This window comes from Canis aureus, chromosome 34 (assembly GCF_053574225.1).
Source record: "Canis aureus isolate CA01 chromosome 34, VMU_Caureus_v.1.0, whole genome shotgun sequence".
NCBI classification, from domain to species: domain Eukaryota; kingdom Metazoa; phylum Chordata; class Mammalia; order Carnivora; family Canidae; genus Canis; species Canis aureus.
Window position 1 is genome coordinate 12238752 of NC_135644.1, and position 21525 is coordinate 12260276.

The window sequence follows — 21525 nt, forward strand, 5'->3', positions numbered from 1 at the left end:
TTCTCCTCTGCCCTCTGCACCTCCCCCCCAAAAAGAGAAAGAAATAAAAGGAACATAATTTATTATACAATAACTTCAATTTGTAAGTGATCAGTACAGCTCATTAGCAAACAATGAAGCAATTGGCTGAGTATTTGCATCTCCACATGTAACCATGGTGAATGGGCAGGTGCAGGTTCACACCAACTTGGTTAAGAGGGAAATACATACCTGGAGTGGCAATGCCTTTGGGCACATGATCTTCCAGAAGGGGTGAAAAACTGTTAGGAAAAATCCGAGCAAAACAATATTTCATTTATGTGACAGTTGCATTACTGGAAAATTCAGGAGCTCGTACAACAGTGCAATAATTACTTTGACTTTATATTTAAAATGGAGCCAAGGACTGGGATTGATCATATAACCATTAATAGTTTTTTTCCTGTGTCAGTCTCTAATAGGACCTTTGAAAATCATGTGGGACAGTTCTTTACTGAGTGGGACAGTCTGGTACACTATAGATGTCTAGCATCTCCGGTCCCCGGGTCTGAATCCTAGGAGGGCCCCCACAAATGCCCCATTTCCTGTCTACATGCAGAGTGGTTGGACCCCTCTCTTCCAGGTAGAAGCTGCACCAGCCAGGCCTGGCTTCTGTACAGTCAAGGGTCCCAGGGGAAGTCTTGAGTCACTGAGCCCTTCCTGCAGTGTTCAGGTAGGTGACGTCAGGCCCACAGGTACAGTGCTGTATAGGCTCTTGTCTCCTAAGAACCCCATGGAAGGATTCTCATATCCCCATGGCTTCTATCCTCCAGCGAGAGACTATCAAGTAACATATAGAGAAGTCTGGATAAGGAACAATATGGCTATTGTCCCCACCCCAGAAATAATTATAAAGGCCCCGTCCTGGGCTTTTACCTAATGATTTGCAACCTAAAGGAACACACGGCTATCCCTATGCCAGGAGTGTCTCCCTATGTGTGTGCACAAGTGGATACATCGCAGGATGTGAAAATGGGGCTTTCCACCAGTTTTCCCCTTGAGTTGAAAGAAACTTCTCTCTGTATTTCATACGGGTTTTCCCCTGGGGGCAACTTGTGTTGGATGTTGGTGACCAACTGGGAAATTTTTGCATTTGAATTAAATTACCTAAGACTGGACCCTGCTTTCAAAGGAAACATGAAAGGTCTTTCCACACATAAACAGCATTGGTCCGCCCTGAGGACATAGTGAGTGATGTTCCAACTTCAGCATTTGTTGTCATTTGTTGTTTGGTGAGTATACAACTGTCAAACTGTGTAGTGACACAGGGCTCTCCATTGTGTGCTCAGAACCCCGTGCACTGGACAGCTGGTCCCCGGGGATAAAATACAGGTTGGTTGAATATGAACCTACGAACCTGTTCTGGACTGTTCTTTCTGGGTAGTCCTGGGGTCTCTTTCTTCCCACTCTGGATGCGAGTCTCCTTTTCTCTTTCCAAGCGAATCACCTGCTCATTTCCCAACTTAAGAGGCCCTGACATATCCTCGACACTGGCAAATAACCCTGCCTGACAAAGAGTCGTTACATGTGTGGGCACGTCCTCCTGTTGTTCTAAATGGCTGTCCTGTGTCCACAACTGTCAGGAGGAGCAAGAGCCTCCCCTGCCCCTTTTGGAGGAACAAATCCAGCACATACCTCCTCCACCCTGGCACCCTCACCCCTCTCACCCCCCCCGCAAAGCCTAGTGTGTGGCAACCTAATCCCAACCTCAGGTTAAATGAAGGATGAAACTAGACTTGGGGTTAGAAGCTTTTAAAATCCATTTATAGCTGTTTCTCAAGCCCCGGTGACATGTCATACTGACCTACAGCAGCTGGAGGACAACACTGAGCAACACTCTCTGCCCTCGTGGGGCTCCTTCTGTCGTGGGAAGAGCAGACCCTGCACAGACAGCCCGGAATGTGAACGAGTGAGGGGAGCAAGCCACGAAACCAGGGGAAAACTCTCATCACGAACACTCTAGAACCAAGGGATGGGCGAGGGGTGAGGAGAAGCGAGGCCGCGAGTAGATGAGTGGGAGAGGGTCAGACCCGGTGGGCTTTGCTAGTTACTGCGAGGACTTGAGATTTTACTAGGTGAACATTTGGCAAGCCAGTGAGGCTTCTGAGTCTGTGACTCTCTTCCGAGCCCCCGGTTTGCAGGTATTACATTCAGTTTATCTTGGCTTCGACTCAAGTCCTGTGCGCAGATTGTCAGCATGAAGACTCTGGAAGGAGAAGCCAGTTTGGGTCTTTAGTTCTACTGGCCACAAACCCAGAAATACCTAGCCAGGGAATGCCCTAGCCAGTGAATGCCCTGTTTTAAGACATGGCTCCAAGGGACACCTGGGTGGCTCAGTGGTTGAGCATCTGCCTTCAGCTCAGGGTGTGGTCCAGGGGTCCTGGGAACGAGTCCCACATCGGGCTCCCCTCAGGGAGCCCACTTCTCCCTCTATGTCTCTGCCTCTCTCTGTGTGTCTCTCATGAATAAATAAATAAAATTTTTAAAAAAGAGGGACACAGAGAGAGATGGCTCCAAGCAGGACAAACTCCTTAGCCCTGAAGCTATGACACAGGTGCCTCTGGGCAGCCCAGAGACTTCCCCAGGACTGACTTTGGTTCTGTGTGAAGCATCATCTGTGCATCCCGCCAGAGAAGAGGATGAGTAGTAAGGTGGGGCTCCTTCCCACCAGGCCACACCATCTAGAGTTGTGTTGTCCGGTTTGGTAGTGACTCTTAAGCACTTGAAATGTTGCCAGTAGTAAAATACATACTTACCTCTGAAGGCTCTAGTGTGAAGGAAAGGATGCAAAGTGCCGAATTAATACCCTTTTATTGTGAGGACATGTTGTGATGAAATTTTTCATGCAGTGTGTTAAATAAAACATAATGCTATAATTTGACTTTTTAAACTCTTTATAATGCACCTAGTAGAAGCCATAGACCTGCATGTATGGCTCCAATATAGTTTGACACCCAGCCTACAATGGTAGAGGGAGAACAAAAGAGGAATTTTGTGACTGGACTCCCATTTGGAGAAGGAGAGGATGAGACATCGGTCACCAGTCTCTAGTTTGTTTTATAACCCACTGAACAAGTCTGTGGAGGGACGATGGGGTATCAGGCTTCTCCTGTGTTCCAAATGTATTTCCTGATGTGGTTCTTACCCTTGACCTTACTTTATCTAATGTTTTCTATGCATAGCATAGAAATTTTGACTTTTCCAAACCACAAGGTTCCAGGTTATTTGGCTCTCAGCCATCTTGGTTGCAGATCACAGGCAAAAAAAGCCCTCTAATAGTTGTATTCTCTCTCTCTCTCTCTCTCTCTCTCTCCCCCTCTCTCTCTCTGTGCTTCCAGTCAGTTTCAGCCCAAATTATCTCTTCTCTGTAGTTCTTACTGAAGGCCTCAAGAACTAGCCAACCCATGCCAACATTCTAAATGCTTGCTCCAGATCCTTTAATGATGGTGCACCATCCATCAGGCTCCTTGCAGGGAGCCTGCTTCTCCCTCTGCCTGTGTCTCTTCCTCTCTCTCTCTCTCTCTCTCTCTCTGGGTCTCTCATGAATAAATAAATAAAAACTTTAAAAAGGGGGGGGGGATCCCCGGGTGGCTCAGCAGTTTAGTGCCTACCTTTGGCCCAGGGCGTGATCCTGGAGTCCCAGGATCGAGTCCCACATCCCCTTCATGGAGCCTGCTTCTCCCTCTGCCTGTGTCTCTGCCCCTCTCCCTCTCTCTCTCTCATGAATAAATACATAAAATCTTAAAAAAAAATGATGGTGCACCATCATCTGTAGGACCATGGATTTATTAGGGCAAGGATTCAGTAGGTGGCAGCAGAAGCAGCAGTGTTGTCATCACATAACAAGGGCTCTAGTTTCCTATCCTGCACTAGCCTTCACTTGACCTTAAATCAGTCACTTGGACATTTTAGGGTTAGGCACATTCAGCACTCACTTCTAGGACGGATTTCTGTGTCCCAAGAGTGTTTGCATTGCCAGTGATAGAAAACCTGACTATACCAGCTCACACAACGTGGAGAATTTGTTTCTTAATGGAAATTAGAAGTCCAGAGATAGAGCCGACCTCAGGTACAGATGGATTCAGCCAACAAGGTTGGTCACTGGTTTTTCTCCACCTTTGACTCCCCACTTTGTTGATTTCAGTTTCAGACCCCATGGGGTCAGAGGATGAGTGCGGGCATTTCAGCCCCTTATCCTCAGAGGTCCCATGCCAGCCCATCTGGCGGAAATATCCTTGCCTCAGGCTGCAAGTTTCCCTGGCTCTAATGAGTTCACAGGCTGTCACTCAAAAAGTCTGTGGGGCCAAATGAATGCAAGACTCTGATTAGCCAGCCCTGAATCACATGCTCTTCCTGTGTCTGCAGTGGGAACACAAGGCTCTGGACCCACAGGTCTGAGCGTGAGGGAGAGATGGGGCTGCAAACAGAAACTGAAGGACGTCATCGTAAGTAGAATGAACTCATACTGAGCTGCCAAAACAAACAGATATTGCCGATATTTCCCCAAATAGGATGATACCGGTTTATACGAACAGGGCATTGCATAGTACACGTTGTTTTCAATTTCTGTGTATTGCTGAGGTTACTAATTGTGTGTGTGAGAGAGAGAGAAAGAGCGCAAGGGAGAGGGAGAGAGAACCTCCCGCAGACACCCCACTAAGTGCAGAGCCCGACCTGGGGCTTCATTCCACAACCCGAGTTCATGACCTGAGCTGAAATCAGGAGTCAGCCGCCCAACTGACTGAGCCACCCAGGCACCCCTTTCTGAGATTATTTTTAAGTGACCGAACCTCTGTGTAACTGTACTGATTATTTTGTGGGGAAGAGGGAAATTACTTTGTTTCCGCTCTTTTAAATTACATAATCCCCACATTTAACGCTTTGAAAGTAGATTTCCTTGTACCATAAATGCATGTATTTCTCTTCCCCCCTAAAAAAGCTGCAAAGGAGGGCATTTTGCTATTGAAGGTGTGTTAGAATTGAGGAAACTGTATTCTAAAACATCTGTCTACAACCGGGGCAGGTAGTCATGGAAACACAACCTGGAAAACCAGAATCCTAAGCAAACAAATCTCATGTTTTACACGTGTTGCTGTTGCCCTGATTCCATCTATGTTGAGTCGGGGTCACCACAGGAGGGTCGTAGGCTGTGATCCTTTACCACTTTTCCCAGACTGGTGAGAACTGTGCTGCTGTTTTATACCAACATGCTCTAGGTTTGGTATTTATGTACATGAATACGGAGGATTCTCTACCTGATTGGTCCAGGAGCTTATTAATCACTGTGTTACTCTCCCAGTAAGCTCAGATTGGTCTGCCAAGCCCCACTGGGGGCTAATGGGCTTGCCTGCTGATCTGTGCCATCCTTCCTCTGGAAAAGTTCCCTTCAACTTAAACTTTCCCGAGAAGAGGGTTCAAGTCTAACCTTCGCATTCCTTATTCACTATTTGAGAGGAAACAATCTTTTTTTTTAAGTTTTTATTTATTTATTTTGAGAGAGAGAGAGAGACCGTGTGCCCACAAGCAGAGGGAGGGGCTGAAGGGGAAAGAGAGAGAATCTCAAGCAGACTCTTGACTAAACACAACACAGGACTCCATCTCGTGACGCTCAGATCACAACCTGAGCTGAACCAGGAGTCGGAAGCCTAACTGAGCCACCCAAGCACCCCAAGAGGAAACAATCTTAAGCTTTTAAGGGAATATTATATTATGGAAGAGTTTTTAGGAGATACTGATTTTCTTTTCCACTCAGCGTATTTATTGAGCACCTACCGAGTGTCACAGGCTGTTCTCAATGCTGAAACGACAGCGGAAAAGAAGGTCCCCGTCCTCACGGAGCTTGAATTCCAGTGGGGACGCACAAGTACACAAACAGTTCAGTAGATGAAAAGGATGTCGAGTGGTGACATGTGCTGTGCATAAAAGAGAACAGGCACAGAGATGGGGCATAAGGAGGGGCCTTTTTGCTGACAAGTGAAGAATGAGAAGGAACCAGATGAGTGTCGTGTGGGAGGGCTTACAAGTGTAAGGCCCCGAGATGCAAATGGGCTGGATGCATTTAAGGAACAGAAAGGGTTGGAAGGTAAATTACCAAGAAGGGGGTGTTACTTGAGATGAGGTCAGAGGGCTAGGGTGGAGCCAGATGTTGTGGGTTCTTGTGGGCTCCTGGCACAGTTTGGACCTTTTAAGTGGAATGAGAAACCACTGGGGATTTTTTTTTAATATTTTACTTACTTATTCATGAGAGACACAGAGAGAGAGAGAGAGGCAGAGACCCAGGCCGAGGGAGAAGCAGGCTCCATGCAGGGAGCCCGATGCGGGACTCGATCCTGGGTCTCCAGGACCAGGCCCTGGGCTGAAGGCAGGCGCTAAACTGCTAAGCCACCCAGGCATCCCACCACTGGGGATTTTAAGCAGGGGAGGAACATTATCTGATTTACGTCCAGTGGTGGCGAGTAGACACCTCATATATGTGTCCAAAGTCGGCTGTATTTATATGTCTTCAATAAAGGTGAAAATAGACCCAAACTCTCGACAAACGACCCCCTTGTATGTCTTGGGGGCTACAGCCTTTTAAGCAATTCTCCTCCTGATGGTTGGGAATGGACGGGTACTGCACGCGTACTGTACGGTGAGGGTGTATTTGTGTGCGTGCGTGTGTTTGCAGCCGTACTCAGAGACCTTCAAAATAACTCAGAAAATACTTAGAGAAATCATCATATTGCCCATGTTCCCTTTTTAGACCTGACTGTAGTTAGACTTCCCCAAAGGCTCACTCGGGCATTCACTTGGTAGTTGACCAGGTTTTCTATTTTCCCGAGGCTAGTGGAGGGGGAAGGAGATGCTAACAGCAGGCCTCCGCTTCTGTCTCGTGCCCCACACCTGCACGTCACATGGCTCCAAGCAAAGTGGAGGACTCTCCATTCCTAATCCCTCGGTGCTCTGCATCCAGGAATTTTGCCAAGGCCCTGCATCATAAAACTCTACTCGTGCAGCTTGATTCATATCTCAAAGAATTTAGAGCCTGAATGAGCCTTAGACCTTAACTCTCCCTCAGTCGGCGTGCTGTCGGTATTTTGGGTGAGACTATCCAACGCATCATAGGAAATTCCACGTTCCTGGCTTCACTCCTGGACCCTGCAGCACCCCCCATCCCAGCACACCGCTCCCTACCCCCAACCACAAATGAGTCCACGCATTTCCAGCCGCCTCTGGAATTGAGAACCATTGGTCTCCCCAGTCCTGTCATTTTACAGGGTTGGGAATAGTAGGCAACTGGTGGGCTTCTCGTGCTTTTCCTTCTGAACCCAGCAGAATCAGGACCCAAAGTTTCTAATTTTACAATGAGGTAGTTTCCGAAATGTGCCTTCGTTTTTCATTCTTCCGATGATACTTTTTTGTTCTCGAAGTTTTTCCTCTCAGTTACACGCTATGTGTTGCAGATGGTAAGTCTGAACCTTTCAGATGGCTCAAGAGAAAAATTATGAGCATTTTCAGGATATCTGTATGTAACTCAAGGTTTTCTGCATAGTAGTCCATCGCCTACCCATTTATTAGAGTTCTTTAATAATGAGAAATCTGCCTTTCCTCCTCCGGCACTCATTACTTCTGTGCTTGTGTCAAGCATCTTCTGGGAGAGTCGTTATCTTGTTAAGTGTGGAGGGCAGAAACAAAACATCGTGGCACAGAAAGCTCTGGATCTTCATACGATGTGAGCTGTGCATTATTCCTGACTTGGGCACCCAAACCACATTTCAAACCTCATTTGCCTTCATACACCTGACCCGCTCTCTTCACCTGCATCTGCGACTTTCTCTCCACACACTTGAATGCTCTGTGCATGAGGAAGAATCACTACCCTAATTATTGGTGTAGCTGAGAGCTTCTAGTGCTTGGGCGACTCTTTTCCTTAACACTGAATGGTATAGTCAATATTGAGAGTGATACTTTCAAGTGGCATTTTCCTGAAGGAATCTCAGGCTCTCTGAACAATTATTTGTGTGCAGGTATCTAGAATAACGTTGACCTGCCAACTGGATGGCCATCCTGGTCTCCTCTTATCACTGTGCCGGAAATATATGTTACACCTTGCGGAAAAGAGAAACATTTAATTTTTTAAATTTAGGCTCTTTTTTTTTTTTTCCTTGCTGGCTTCTTAAGTAAAGCCAATCTAGTTTCTTTTTACTGCAGCAAAGGAGGAAGGAACAAACAACAAATTAATCAGACAGGAAGCGAATAACCACAGAAAGACGTCTGCCTCTGACTCAGTATGTCACATTTAACGAGAGGCCAGAGCTTGTCCAAAATGGCTGTCCAAAAAAGACCCCTCACTTGGGTTGGAAGATGATGCCTTTTTAAGGGACGGTTTTCTCTCTGGGCTCACATCTTGCTTGTCTGTCTACCTGTGTCCCCGATCATGCCTTCCTACGGTATCCTTTAACGGTAAGAAAAATTACGTTCGAGCTAAATGTATTTCCTTTATCAGCCAGAGGGAAGAGCTAAATGGCTTTTAATGGCCATACTTTGTTGAGATGGTTTGATTTTTTGGTAGAAGACCATGTAATCTGTTCCTGTTGTAGAGAATGCTAGTTTCAACAGTGTGGTGACTGTGGGCAATTCATAACTTGGGTTTTGTGCCAAAAAGTAAGCCAGATTTTCAGTAGAATTTTTCCTAACCACTGGACAAGTTTGTATCCACAGGAATTTCTTTTCTCCCCCCCCCCCCCCATTTAAAATGAGGGTTTAGGGATCCCTGGGTGGCTCAGCGGTTGAGCATCTGCCTTTGGCTCAGGGCGTGATCCTGGAGACCCCGGATCAAGTCCCATGTCGGGCTCCCTGTGTGGAGCCTGCTTCTCCCTCTGCCTGTGCTTCTGCCTCTCTCTGTCTCTCTCATGAATAAATAAAATCTTTTTTAAAAAGTTTTTAAAAATAGGATAAAATGGGGGTTTATATCTGCAAGTGTAACCTTCCAGTGTGTGGTACAATTGTCCACACACTGCTTTTGAACTGCCGCTTTGGTGAGCGGTAGTAAGTAGTTTTAAAGTAAAAGGAGTCATTGGCAACTTCAAAGGAAAGTGCCAGGGAACTAAGCTGTTGTCATTCTCTTGCTACAGATATGTCACTTAAGTTCAGATCCCAAATTAAACCATTTCTATGCAGAATATTTTAGGAAGAAGATCTTTCTGTTCAACTTGCTAACAATGCCATGCATAGCTCCTACTGCTAATCAAATCCTGTAGCATTCATTATAACTTTACAGTTGATGGGGTTAACATTTTGTCATAAAATATTATAATGTAAAATTTTCAAGCAGTGTCCCCAGAGACCTATGGATTAGGATTAAAGAAAGTTTTTGTGTCAAAAATTTTTTTTCTTTTTGACTCTGGAGCACATGTGAAGAAGTGACTTGACCTATTCCTTTTTCCCCCATGGAGAAATGTAAAATACAGCTCTAAAATATTAAGAGGGCACATACAACTTTAGCCAATGAGTACAAGTTCTTTTAAATAATTCAGTGGTATAAGTGGTGCATACAGTAGAAAATGGAGAAGTGGTAGAAATGGAGAAAAGACTTCAGGAAGATTCTGATTAAGAAAAGTAGAACAGTGTGGTAGAGAGGAAGACAGATGAGTGAAAAGGCAAGAGAAGGAATAAGACAGGATAGTGGGAGAGGAAGCGGAGAGGCTGGGAAAGGCGGGAGGTCAGTCCGTGTGGAAGCCGTGTCCTTCCTCGTCAGTGGCGTTGTGGCTCTTAAGTATTACCCATTAACTTCATAAAGTTGTGTTGCTTTTGAACTGTAACTTCACCTAGCCAAAACTCTTAACCTTTATAGTCTAAAGAAGTTTAAATAATTCATCTAGAATCACAGTCAGGTTTTCGCTGTCCTTTGAAAAGTTCAGACACGAGTTAATTGTTCACAGCTCTTGATTACTCTAATATTTACACCTTCAAGGATTAAACAGATGCTGGATAAACTGAAATATTCAGAGAACTCCCCGTGATAAAAATGACTCTTTGGGGTCCAGCAGCAATTTCACCCTGTTCATTGATGAAATTAGATTCTAGATCTGGCCCATGGGCTAGAAGTTGCCCCACCCATGCTAAAATGTAAGAGGAAGTGAGCTCCCTAATTTCTGGACCTCCTAAGTTGTATGCCCTTTTGAAGTCTGATTCACATTTCATGAACGTGGCTGCTTAAATTGTGGAATATTTCTGCTTTAAGGTTGGACTCACTTTTGTTTATCCAAGTTGCCGTACATCTATGTCTTGTTGATAAGAGCATTTCCCTTCAAATATCATAAATACTTCTGTCTGTATTTTGCAACCCTCTCTCCTGAAAATTAAAACTGAAAAAAAACACTAGAATAAGGAATGTCTTAATATGCTTTTCCTAAGAAATTTAAAATGCACTTTATACACATCTCTCTTCATCCATCATTCATTTGTAATACGGAGGTTTGCATGGGTGTGTGCACGTGGGCCAAGGTTTAAATCAACTTATGGTTTCTTTCTCTTGATTAAATAGAGGGGAAAGACAATAACATTTATTGAGGACTTGCTACATGTTAGGCTCTTTACTTTTTACTTATTTAATTTTTAAAAAATGCCTAATACTTTTTAATCATTTGCCTCATTTAACTCTTGAATAACCCTATTGACTAGGCACCGATATCCTCATTTTATTGTGGGAACTGGATTTAGGCTATGTAATTTGCCCAAGGCCACTTAACAACTATAAAGAAGTCTTCTATCATTTCAAGAGCTTCTTTCATAAATTCAGTGTAGAGGCAACTAGATGTCCTTTTTCAGTCCTAAGATCCTGGAATTACAAATGCTTTTTTTAAAATGTCACAGCACCATTAAGTACGTATCTTTAAACCAAATTACCTTGAGGAGGACATTTTCCTTCCTAAGTCTTTTGGCCTTTTCAGAAATAGATTGGGTGACACTTTTGCTTATCATTACAAGATTATACTTTCAATGATAAAATGAATAAAGTATACTGAGTATACTGACATGTATGCTGGGAGTGAGGGCACAGGGGTAGATCTTAATCCTCTGGTAAAATGAAATGTGGTGCTGAGGATTTAGGAAAGCTCTAGCTTTAAGAGTTGATCCCCTTCAAGAGAATACTTAGAAGAGATGAGAAATAGTGGGAGGAAATGCCATACTTTTTAGTCCTGTGGATAAGGGAGAAATGGGTTGCTTTCCTTTTGTCAGCTAAGCAATGACAGGTAGGTGTGGCATTCAACTTACCTTCATTTTTCTCACTTTTAAAAGGATTTGGATGTGTATAAATTTGCATTAACTTTTTTTTAAGATTTTGTTTATTCATTTTAGCGAGAGAGGGAGAGTGCGCTCATGAGTGGGGAAGAGCACAAGGAGAGGGAGGGAATCTCCAGCAGACACTCCCCCACCCCCCACCCCCACTGCCCGCAGAGCCCAAATCTGGGCTCTATCTCACAATCTCAGGATCTCACGATCTTGAGATCAGGGCCTAAGCCAAAAATCAAGCGTCACTCAACCGAGTCACCCAGGCACCCCTATAAATTTGCATTAACTTTTATTTATTTTTTATTTTTAAAGATTTTATTTATTTATTCATGAGAGACACAGAGATAGAGAGAGGCAGAGACACAGGCAGAGGGAGAAGCACGCTCCATGCAGGGAGCCCAATGTGGGACTCGATCCCGGGTTCCCAGGATCACGCCCTGGGCCGAAGATGGCGCCAAACCACTGAGCCACCCGGGGCTGCCCTGCATTAACTTTTAAATTGAACATGTTATGGCAGCGGATTTCAAAAAAATCATTTTACTTCACAACCTTGATTTTCCCAACAGTTACAGTAAAATTGTGTATTTGTGTGCTACTAATCGCAATGACATTGTGGATGTTTCAAAATGTCTTCTCTAAAAAATGCATTTCCTGCCCCCCCCCAATTTAACCAACTGTTTATCTCAAAGAACTCTAAAAGAAGTATTTCTGAAATAGCCAAGGATGCTGTAAATACAGCAAGACACAAACCGTTACCGTTGAGAAGACAACCTATGAGCAGAATTCACTTCAGTTATTGTCTTAAATGATGATCAAGAAAAGAGCAAATACATTTTGAGACATGAGGGGTTCCATGCACAGAAAGGGTGTGCTCCAGCTCGGATTGAGAATAAGTGACAACTGGCTGGGTGAGGCTGCTGCTTTGCGTACAAAGGAGAGCTTGTTTCTTTTCTCTACCTTTTGCTTCCTCTTGGGGTGAGCAGTCTTTTGTTTTTCCTCAGAGCTGATTGCCTCATTGCTTGCAGCCCTCTGAGCCTCGGTCTGAGGAGGGGAAGAGTAAAAATAATAGAAGCAAACTTCATGCAAAGATATTAAAAGTTTCTGAAGTGGCCAAATGACAGGCCGGGGTGGTGGGGGCAGGGGCGGGGCACAGAGCTATTGCACTGTGACTTATATCATAAAATAGAAACTACAGGCAAGTGCAGCTGCGAAAAGATTGTACTGAAGAAACAGGATGGCTGTGGTTTGCTGTGAGCATCAATTTTCCTGTTGAGCATTTTTACAGGAAGTTGAAGAACAAAGCCAACTTCATCTTAATTAGTTCTAATGGTTTTCTGATCTTAAACACATCCAACTAAGTTTGCATCGTACAGGAGTCTCTAAAGAAGAGAATCCATAAGAATTATGATCCCCAAACTATGGGCTTTTTAAAATTCAGGATTTTAGGAGCAATTTGAGTTTGCCAAATTATATTTTTACGGCGTAACTTGGAGTGGATTCATTGCCTTTATAGTGAATGCTTCTGCAATAACTTTATTTATTTAAAAAATAAATTTTTAATAAATTTTTAATTTTGTAATACAGTTGTAAGAACTCAGTAGGAATTTAAGAGCCTTCTCTTTTTAAAACACTGGTGAGTTATATAGAGAGATAAATTTCCTTCTGTTAATATTTATTGTTCAGACAAATGTGTGTGTCTATACATAAAGAGAGAGGGCTAGGGGTATGTGTATGTGTTTATAATCTGGAAGGCTATTCCTGAAAATGTCAAGAATATCTCTTATCTCTATTACTATTAAGCCCATCCCCTTTTCACCTAAAACTTAATTATCGAATGCTTCTTTTAGTGAGTAAATACAACTGTCATGTTTTAGTTTCATCTTTGTGTTACCGGTCTTGGAAATAAAACAGCAGTTATTTTACCAGTAAATTGGGTTTACCTGGGAATGGAAGAATTGAAATTCAGGGTACCCAGGCTATGGCAAAATCACAGGCAAACCCAGAGCTCAAAGGAGAGGAAGGTTACTTTAAGAGAAAAAGGAGGAAGTTAGGGAGGGACTGCTTTGAATGAGAGCCCATTGGATGAAAGTGAGTTCAGGTGGTGACAGTTTCTCCTCACCTGAATTGTGGTGGTTTCTCATTGGTGGGGCTGTTGCTGAGCAAGAGAAAATCTTCGTTCCTCCTGCTGGGATAGTAAGGTACGCTTCTTCCTGTTGGGGTCTACAATTGAGGACAAGTTAGTAGGGTCTGACAGCCCCCTTTTCTCGCCTCCTGACTTCATTTTAAATGAGGTTTCCATTGTCTTATTCCACATTTCCCCCCTTCTGATCAAGATTTTTCCTTAAAAGTATCACTGATCACAAGAGTTGACTCATCCGTATCCCTCCCTACCAGGAAGGACCTTTACTGGGCGTCCTGTCCAGAGGGTAAGCACAGAGCAGTTGGAAATTTAAGGCCACGTTTGAGTAACACGGAAGGTTGAGAGGGAGAACCCACAGGCATTTCCAATCTAAAAGTCTGTATCTTGTCGAGGTCGTACATATTGGAGATCATCTTAGCATCACTTTATTGGGTTTCGTTTCTACAAAGTTTTGACAGGCAACAGGTACAAAACTTTAAAATAATGATACACCGCATAATTAAAGGCAACATGACAATTCCAAATTGTATGGTGGTTCTGAAACCCTGATCCTGGGCCTGAAGATAGCCACCCGAACCAATCAAACGAACACGGAGAATTAGATGAGACTTGTTGTAGCCTTGTTTCCTAATTCTGTGCCCCTGGGTTTTAACTTCGCTAAAGGAGTCTATCTCTGTATTTGCTATCCCACAGATGCCTCCTTGCTCAGCTAGTAGGTAATCGAGGGCTATGGGGTTATCCAGAAGTACTTTAGCCGGTGAGTTATGTGATCATTGTTGGGGTGCTCCCGCTTTGGCTATGGAATCAGCCAGCTCTCCTAATGTTAGGGAGAGGTATCTAACCCCGGTTCGTTAGGACTTACTCCACTGAAGGATGAAAGCTCTCTATGGAGGCAAGCCCGAGTCACATGCGCCTCATTAGAGGTTCTCATTTAATGCAGCCATGAAGGTTTAGTGAGGTGGACCGTTGGTAAGCTGTTTTGTTATGAGGAGAAAATAGAGCGGTGAGTACGACATCCTCCAGCTGTCGGGACAGTGAGCTGCCCAAGCTAGAGGCCATTACCAAAGCCTCCATGTAGAGAAGAGCGGCCAAGAGCTGCACATAGGGCTCCCTCATAAGTATGAACATTTATGGACTCACTTGTCAGTGTGGGGAGGCGTTAGCATCATTCAGCTGTTATCACTTATGGGAAGTCTTCCTAAACATGTGGATATGGCAGCCAGCTTTCAAATGGTCTAACGTACACTGGCTGTCCACAGCGTCTTTTATATGTGAGTACATTTAAGAGAGCTTATTTCTCCAACCAAAGGTTGGGTTAAACTGAGGCAATGAACAAGGGTGTGTGGTTATAGTATTCCCGCCTTATGAAAGGGACCTGAGGAACACTTTGGGCATGCAGTAGCATTTGGGATTCCAGCGAAATTACTTACAGGATAGGCAAAGGGGTCACTGTTGTCCTGGACAGATCAAGGTGTCTGGTGACAACAATCAGAGGGGTTTCCTCCATCTGTAATAGATTGGAAAATGTGGATAAGAGAATTATCTGTCCAAGAAGGAAAGGAAGAAAACAGAATAAGGAGTAACAATGAGAAAAGGATATATAGGCCTGGTCCAGCCATCTTGGGGAAGCTGTCTCTGTTAGATGTCACCTGCTCCCATGCCCCAAAATCTTTATTTTCAGGCCACCAATAGGTGTTTAGGTCCAGTCAGGGTTTGGTGTCTTCTTTGGATGTAACATGTGAATCTACGAGTCTATTCCCGGAGGTTTGGTGGCATAAGGGTTGGCTCACAGTACCTAGAGGGGCCTTTCAAATGAGTGTGAAAACACCTTCTGGAGGTGTCTTTTCCGATAGACAAAATCTCTGGGTTGCAAGGTGTGATAGTTAAGGTCTTCATCTCCTTGGGAGGTGTGAAAATATTGTTCTATGAAAACATGGTCCTTTTCAACAGAAGCAACTAGGCTTTTACAATAGTGGACTGTATCTGCTTTCATCAGCTGTCAAAAGAGGTGGGAGCCAGATGCATCAGGTGCCCTGTGAGAGTTTATGAGTTCCAAAGGGCTGGACCTGAGGTCTAGAAGAACCAACGGCAATGCTTTTTAGCCGGGTTATTTGAAAAGTCTCTACAGTTTTTGCCAATTGAGTCTTTTTTTTTTTAAGATTTATTTATTTATTTTGAGAGAGAGTGAGAGAGAAAGCAGGAAGGGGAAGGGCAGAGGGAGTGGGAGAGAATCTCAAGTGGACTCCCCACTGAGCGTAGAGCCACCTGGGGCACTCACAACCCTGAGATCATGACCCGAGCTGAAATCAAGAGTCAGAAGCTTCCTGAGCCAGCCAGGTGCCCCAGCAGTGGAGTCAATAATGCTGTTAGCGCATCGGGCTAGCCTGAGGATTGAAGGTGATGAGCACCGTGCAAGTGCCGTAGCACCGGGCCACGCAGCACAGCCCTTTGGAGGCACTTGATTGGTGAGTGAGTTCTGGATCACTGTGAAACTCCACAGGGGCTCCCTAGGCAGGAATAATCTTTTCTAATAGGATTTTAGCCACAAAAGAGGCTTTAGCCTGTCTACAGGGGAAAGCTTCCAGTCCAGTGAGAAAACATACAAACCATGACTAAAACATATTTTTATCCATGAGATGGGAGGAGCCGAATAAAACCTGCTTGCCCAAACTCTAATGGTCCATGGGGCAATTTAAAATGCCTGGGAGCAGTGTAGACGTGTTTCCCACGATTGTATTTTAGACAGGTAGGATAAGCAAGGTGGGTACTTTCTGCAGCCTTATTACTATTTCCCCACCAGTATTGTTTCATACAGGCTCTCATTTTATCAGTAGACCAGTGCTAAAAGCATTTCATGCATGTACGGCAGTTAGTAATGGGAATTTTAGAGTCTTTGGCAGGACTGCATTGTTATTTGGTTCAAACCAGAGTTCTCTCTTTTTTATTGGATCAACACTTATTAGATTTCCAATATCGTTTTTTCCTCTCTGGGGCCAATTGTTGGGCATCTCCTGTCAATTTTTAGAGATTTTCTTTTGGAAGAACATCCTTTTGGATCATGCCAGAGGTATGGTTATTGGGTTCCTTTAAGAGCAGCACTTTTAACAGAAACATCAGCAAACGGGTTTTCTTTGGTCTCCAGGGAGTCAAGTGAAGCACGCCCGGGGACTTTGAACACTAGCTAGAGCAGCTGGCAAAAGAATGGCCATCGAATAAATTTTGGACATTTATTGGACGTCCAATAAATTTTGGATCTACTTGAATCCTAATCTAACCTTAATCTTTTTGTAAAGATTTTATTTATTTATTTGAGAGAGCGCGCAAGCAGGGTAAGCAGCAGGCAGAGGGGGAGGGAGAAGCAGGCCCCCTGCTGAGCAGAGAGCCTGGTGCAGGGCTCGATCCCAGGACCTAAGATCATGACCTGAGCCGAAGGCAGATGCTTAACTAACTGAACCACCCAGGTGCCCCCATAAGAGCCATTTTTAATTTTCTTCCCGTTAGAGGTCAGGGCACCCGGCTGTTTCCACACCATCCCGGGCTGCCCCCAAGTCATACCAACTATCAGCGTAGATGTTTGTGGTTTTTGCCGTCGGCCAAGCGTCAAGACCAAGAAGGAGCCTACAATTCAGCCTGTTGGACTAAATGAAGGGAAAGGAACTCTTTTAAAAAGAGTTGTAGTAGTGTGCCCAGAATATTAACCATTTTCATCCTTTGAGTAAGACCCATCAGTAAACCAGGAAAGATGTGCATTGATTTGCGAAGTTTTCTGTAAATTATCCAGAGAATCAAAAGGTCCTGCGTCAGCATCAAGCAGTTGTGAGAGGCTTCATCAGTGGAGGCAGAGAGAAAATGGCTTGGTTAAGGATATTGCAGCGACAAAGGGTTGCGTGATGAGCAGTTAGTGGGGGATTTCACAGGAGGCGAAGCCACTGGATGAGAGGTGTTGAGTGTGGTGAGAATTCAGGAGGGCCTCTACTGCATGGGACACAGAGATGGTTAGGGGGGCCCCACGATTGTTTCTTCGGTGGCCTCAACCAAAAGGGCAGCGGTGGGAATGGCTGTGAGACCAGGGGGATAGCCCTGTGCCTCAGGGTCCAGTTATTGGCTGTAATGATGCCCTGTGGCTTGGTGACAGTTTCCATACCGTCCCCTCTCACAAGAATGGGAAAAAGGAACATGGTAATTAGGATATCCAAGGGCTTTATTAAGCTTTCCTTGAAGGCCCCAGGTCTGTGTCATCCTGATCTTCCCAAATAATAGGGTCAGGTTTGTTGTTTCTTAGTAAAATATATAAGGGCTGGGCCAGGAGAGAGAAGTTTGGAATCCAATTTCGACGGTAGCCAGCTGGCCCGAGAAAAGTTCTAATTGGCGCTTCGTTTCAGGTTTGGGGAAGTTCGAGATACCACTCGGCCTATCTGCATCTAAATGTAGCCTCTTCTGAGCTCAGGTGCCCTAAATATTGAACCTGAGTTTGAGCCAACTGCAGGTTTTCCCTGGAGACTTTATGTCCCTTTAAGGCTCAACGTTAACAGGTGGCTGCTGTCCTCCAGTGAAGGGGCTTGGGAAGAGGAGCAGAGAAGCGAGTCAGCTTCACGTGGTGACAGGGAAGAGACTCCAGAAAACTTGCGGTCATCTAAGTCAGCTCTTCAGGTTTTCAAGAAGGACTCTCAATAGAACCGTGGGGCATTACTGTCCTGGTTGGAGGAGGAAACAGGTATAGGCAGGTCTCCTCTACAGGGATGCTAAAGGCAGCACTATATAAATCCATGACGTGGAGAATTTTGCTCTCGGTGGGGATGGAGGTCAGTCAAGTATGAGGACTAGGGACAATGGGACAACAGGTGGGAAGGGATAACAATATTGTTTATGGCTCAGACGTTCTGGACAAGCCTCCATCCTCAGCCATTGGGCTTTCTCACAGGTAAAATAGGGGTGCTACTGGGACCAGTGCAGGGCATCATGAGGTACCGAGCCTTGGAATCTTCTAGTATGAGTCTGATACCCTGAAGGACTTCTTTATGAGTTATTAATTCTGGGGAGAGGTTTTGAAGGATCTACTTGAATCTTAATCTAACCTGAAGAAGCCAAGAGTATGTGAGAAATACATAAACATGATTTAAGAACATTAAATATAAAGTAAAACATAAATGAATCTAAATCTTAGATTTAGATTTTAGATTTTTATTAAATAAAATAAGATACAGAATAGAAAGTAACAGGGCAAGAGAACTTTTGGACCTTTTAGATCTGTCCAGTTTTATTTCTGTTATACTCCCCACCCTACAAACACAGCAAATAAAATAGTCTCCTATTGATTCCAATTTGGGGGGGGAAAGTTTACTTTTTTTCATTCATAGTATTTAAAGGTGACCACTGGCAAGATATATATAGAAAAATGCTTTATATTTTTGAATAATCCAAAATGGTAATAAAACATAACTAGACAAAACCTGCTTTTATCCACCTTAACAGAACTTGGCCAATTCACTTTCCACTCGGGGTTAAAGGTCAGCCTTCTGAGGATTATCAGATGTTCTCACTGGACAGCATTGGAAATCTTCCCCATCCTAATGTCATTCTGTAATGTAGGCCTCACATGGTATGATCTAGAATGACTTTTAAGTTGCCTCTAAGAAACTAGTAACTTAAATGACTTGCCAGTTCTCTTGATCGTAATCATTTTGCATTCAGAGATAATCACGTGTAATTATCATGTGTGGATGAACACACTGAAGAGGAAACCCTGTTTCCTGGGGCAAATCTTTACTGAACTGTGGGCTGTGGTTGAACCTTTAGCTGGCCATGGCACTGGGGAGAGTACGTCCACTGTAGGATGGGAAGTGGGATGAACAAGTCACCCTTGCTCACAAGGTGTCCACCATAGGTAATGTCACATCTTTAGCAAATGGCTCCTGGCCACGAGATGCCCTAGCTGGTCTAGGGTCATTGAGTGACGCTGTCTAATACAAGCATTAAACCATGATGTTGACCTAATAACATTATAGTAAAACCAACAAAGTCAACCATTTCTTTCATAGAACTAGGAAATTCCAGAATTTCTAAATAGTGGCATATGTTGTGTGTGTGTGCTTGTGGAGTCAATGAAGAACCAGTTAATGAATTATTAAAGCCATTTATGCAAAATATTCTGCTCTGTTCTCTTAATCCATACTGCCAATTCCCTTGTAAAGGGTTTATTGGTAGACCCTACCTTCACCCTAGTCGTTTCTCCAACTAAAATTCCGTGGTTTTTGAATGATCCATTCAGTTATTAAGTAAAACTTTGGCAATTAGTCACATACTCCAGGGTTCAGGTTAATTTTTAATTTCTTCAGTGCATCCAGAGATCCAGAGATATCTTGGGTGAGAATCGGTTGATGGATATTTTACTCAAAAGCCATTGTTTTGGGCACCTGGGTGGCTCAGTCAGTTAAGCATCTGACCCTTGATTTCCGCTCATGTTTTGATCTCAGGGTTGTGAGTTTTAAATAAGCCATGAGCTTCTCTTATAATGTCTGCAGTGGATAACAGATGGACGTGTACTGTTAAATCTGTGTTTATTAGTCTGCTAGGGTTGCTGTAACAAAAACAACAAAAATGCTGATCGGTTGGCTTAAACAGCAGAATTTTATTATCTGGTGGTTCTGGAGGCTAGAAGTCCAAGATCAAGGCATTGGCAAGTTTGGTTTCTCCCACGGCCTCTTCAGGCTTGCTGATAGCCACCCTCTCCTTGGGTCCTCACAGGCCTTTTCTCTGCGCTCACACATCCCTTGTGTCTCTTTTTCCTTCTTATAAGAACCCTGGTCATATTGAATTAGGGCCCACCCCACTGGTCTCATTCTAACTCAGTCACCTCTTCAAAGCCCCTATCTCCGGGGGCGCCTGGGGGGCTCAGTCAGTTAAGCATCTGCCTCCAGCTCAGGTCATGATCTCAGGATCCTGGGATCAAGCCCCGCATCGGGCTCCCTGCTCAGCGGGGGCCTGCTTCTCCTTCTCACCCTGCTTGTTCTCTCTCTCTCTCTCCCTCTCTCTCTCAAATAAACAAATAAAAATAAAAAAAATAAAGGCCCTTTCTCTGAATATAGTCACCTTCTGAGGTACTGGGGTTAGGTTAGGGCTTCGATGCATGAATTTGGGAGGGACACAGTTACACAGTTCAGCCTATATGTGAAAACAAAAAAAGCCTTTTCCATCCCTGTGGTTGTGCTTGTGCACAGAAAGTTCAACACACAGTTTTAGAAAAGCCTGGCTTTAAAACCCTGAAATATTCTTTAAAAGAAACTAATTCTCATAAGTGTCTATTCTTAAACGTTCAGTGCCCGGGGTGGGGTTAGGGTAGGAGGGCAAGAGTCAGCAACTGGTGGGTTGATCCCTTCAACCTTAGGGAGCCTAACTAGGGTGGGAAGCAGAACACGTTGTTCTCAAAAAGTGCACGGCTGATTGTGATGCAAGAGATAACAGCACCCATTTTGGGAACCCCTGCCCTGGTTATTTCCCTTGTTCTAGAGCCTGTCCTGGCCCCCGGACAAGGCTGTCTTTCCTGGCGTGCTCCTCCCAAGGGAATAACCAAGTGCAGCAAGGCCAAGTCTCCAAGCTGCCTCAGTCTCGCTCTGCACAGCTCTGTCCCCACGGGACGCTGGGCCACGCCGGGGCCTCGGCTCAGATGCCAGGTCAGTCCCTTCTGTGCCAGGTGCTCGAGCAGCACTCACACCAGCAGGACCCACGCTCACCTTCAAGGAAGACAGATCGTTGACCCATCTGAGGGCTTGGCGTGCACCATCCCACTCATCCTCCCACGGCCCCGTCCCACCGGCAGGAAACGGAGGCCCAGATGGGGTAGTTTCTCGTCCCAGGTTGTTAGGTATCACAGCAGAGATTCGACATCCTATTTGCCTGACCCTGGTCTCATGTTCTCACAGGGATTCTAACGTTTTTCATCCATAGACTACAATAGTGTCTGATAAAGCCCAAAGGACTCCCTTCTCTGACTGTTACTAAATACGTAAAGCAAAATACAGAGGATACAAAGGAAACTAGTTATATTGAAGTATGTAGGACAGGACCCAGCAACAGATCGAAACATTGTCATAGTT

At 44.5% G+C, this 21525-nt stretch overlaps 1 protein-coding gene and 1 long non-coding RNA gene across 18 annotated transcripts in view; one reads left to right on the forward strand and one right to left on the reverse strand.

The window, feature by feature from the left end:
- WIPF1 (WAS/WASL interacting protein family member 1) overlaps positions 1-21525 on the forward strand; it is a 122565-nt gene that overhangs the window by 69999 nt on the left and 31041 nt on the right. Inside the window, exon 1 of one of the 4 annotated variants that reach the window (XM_077883237.1) lies at positions 602-691. The exons of 2 other annotated variants lie outside the window; for them this stretch is intronic. The gene's annotated coding sequence lies outside the window, so the exon portion shown is untranslated. Of the gene's footprint in view, positions 1-601; positions 692-8253; positions 8461-21525 lie in introns of those variants that run through there. One more of the 4 variants, XM_077883234.1, reaches the window with a different exon arrangement.
- The window catches only part of LOC144304709 (uncharacterized), a 100537-nt gene continuing 81669 nt past the window's right edge, over positions 2658-21525 (reverse strand). For 5 of the 14 annotated variants that reach the window (XR_013371684.1, XR_013371693.1, XR_013371690.1 and 2 more), the window contains 4 exons: positions 14863-14939; positions 14295-14406; positions 13412-13512; positions 11602-12333 (listed from right to left, as the gene is read on the reverse strand). This is a non-coding gene — a long non-coding RNA (uncharacterized LOC144304709). Of the gene's footprint in view, positions 8106-11599; positions 12334-13411; positions 13513-14294; positions 14407-14862; positions 14940-21525 lie in introns of those variants that run through there. The other 9 variants (XR_013371685.1, XR_013371683.1, XR_013371691.1 and 6 more) reach the window with 7 other exon arrangements.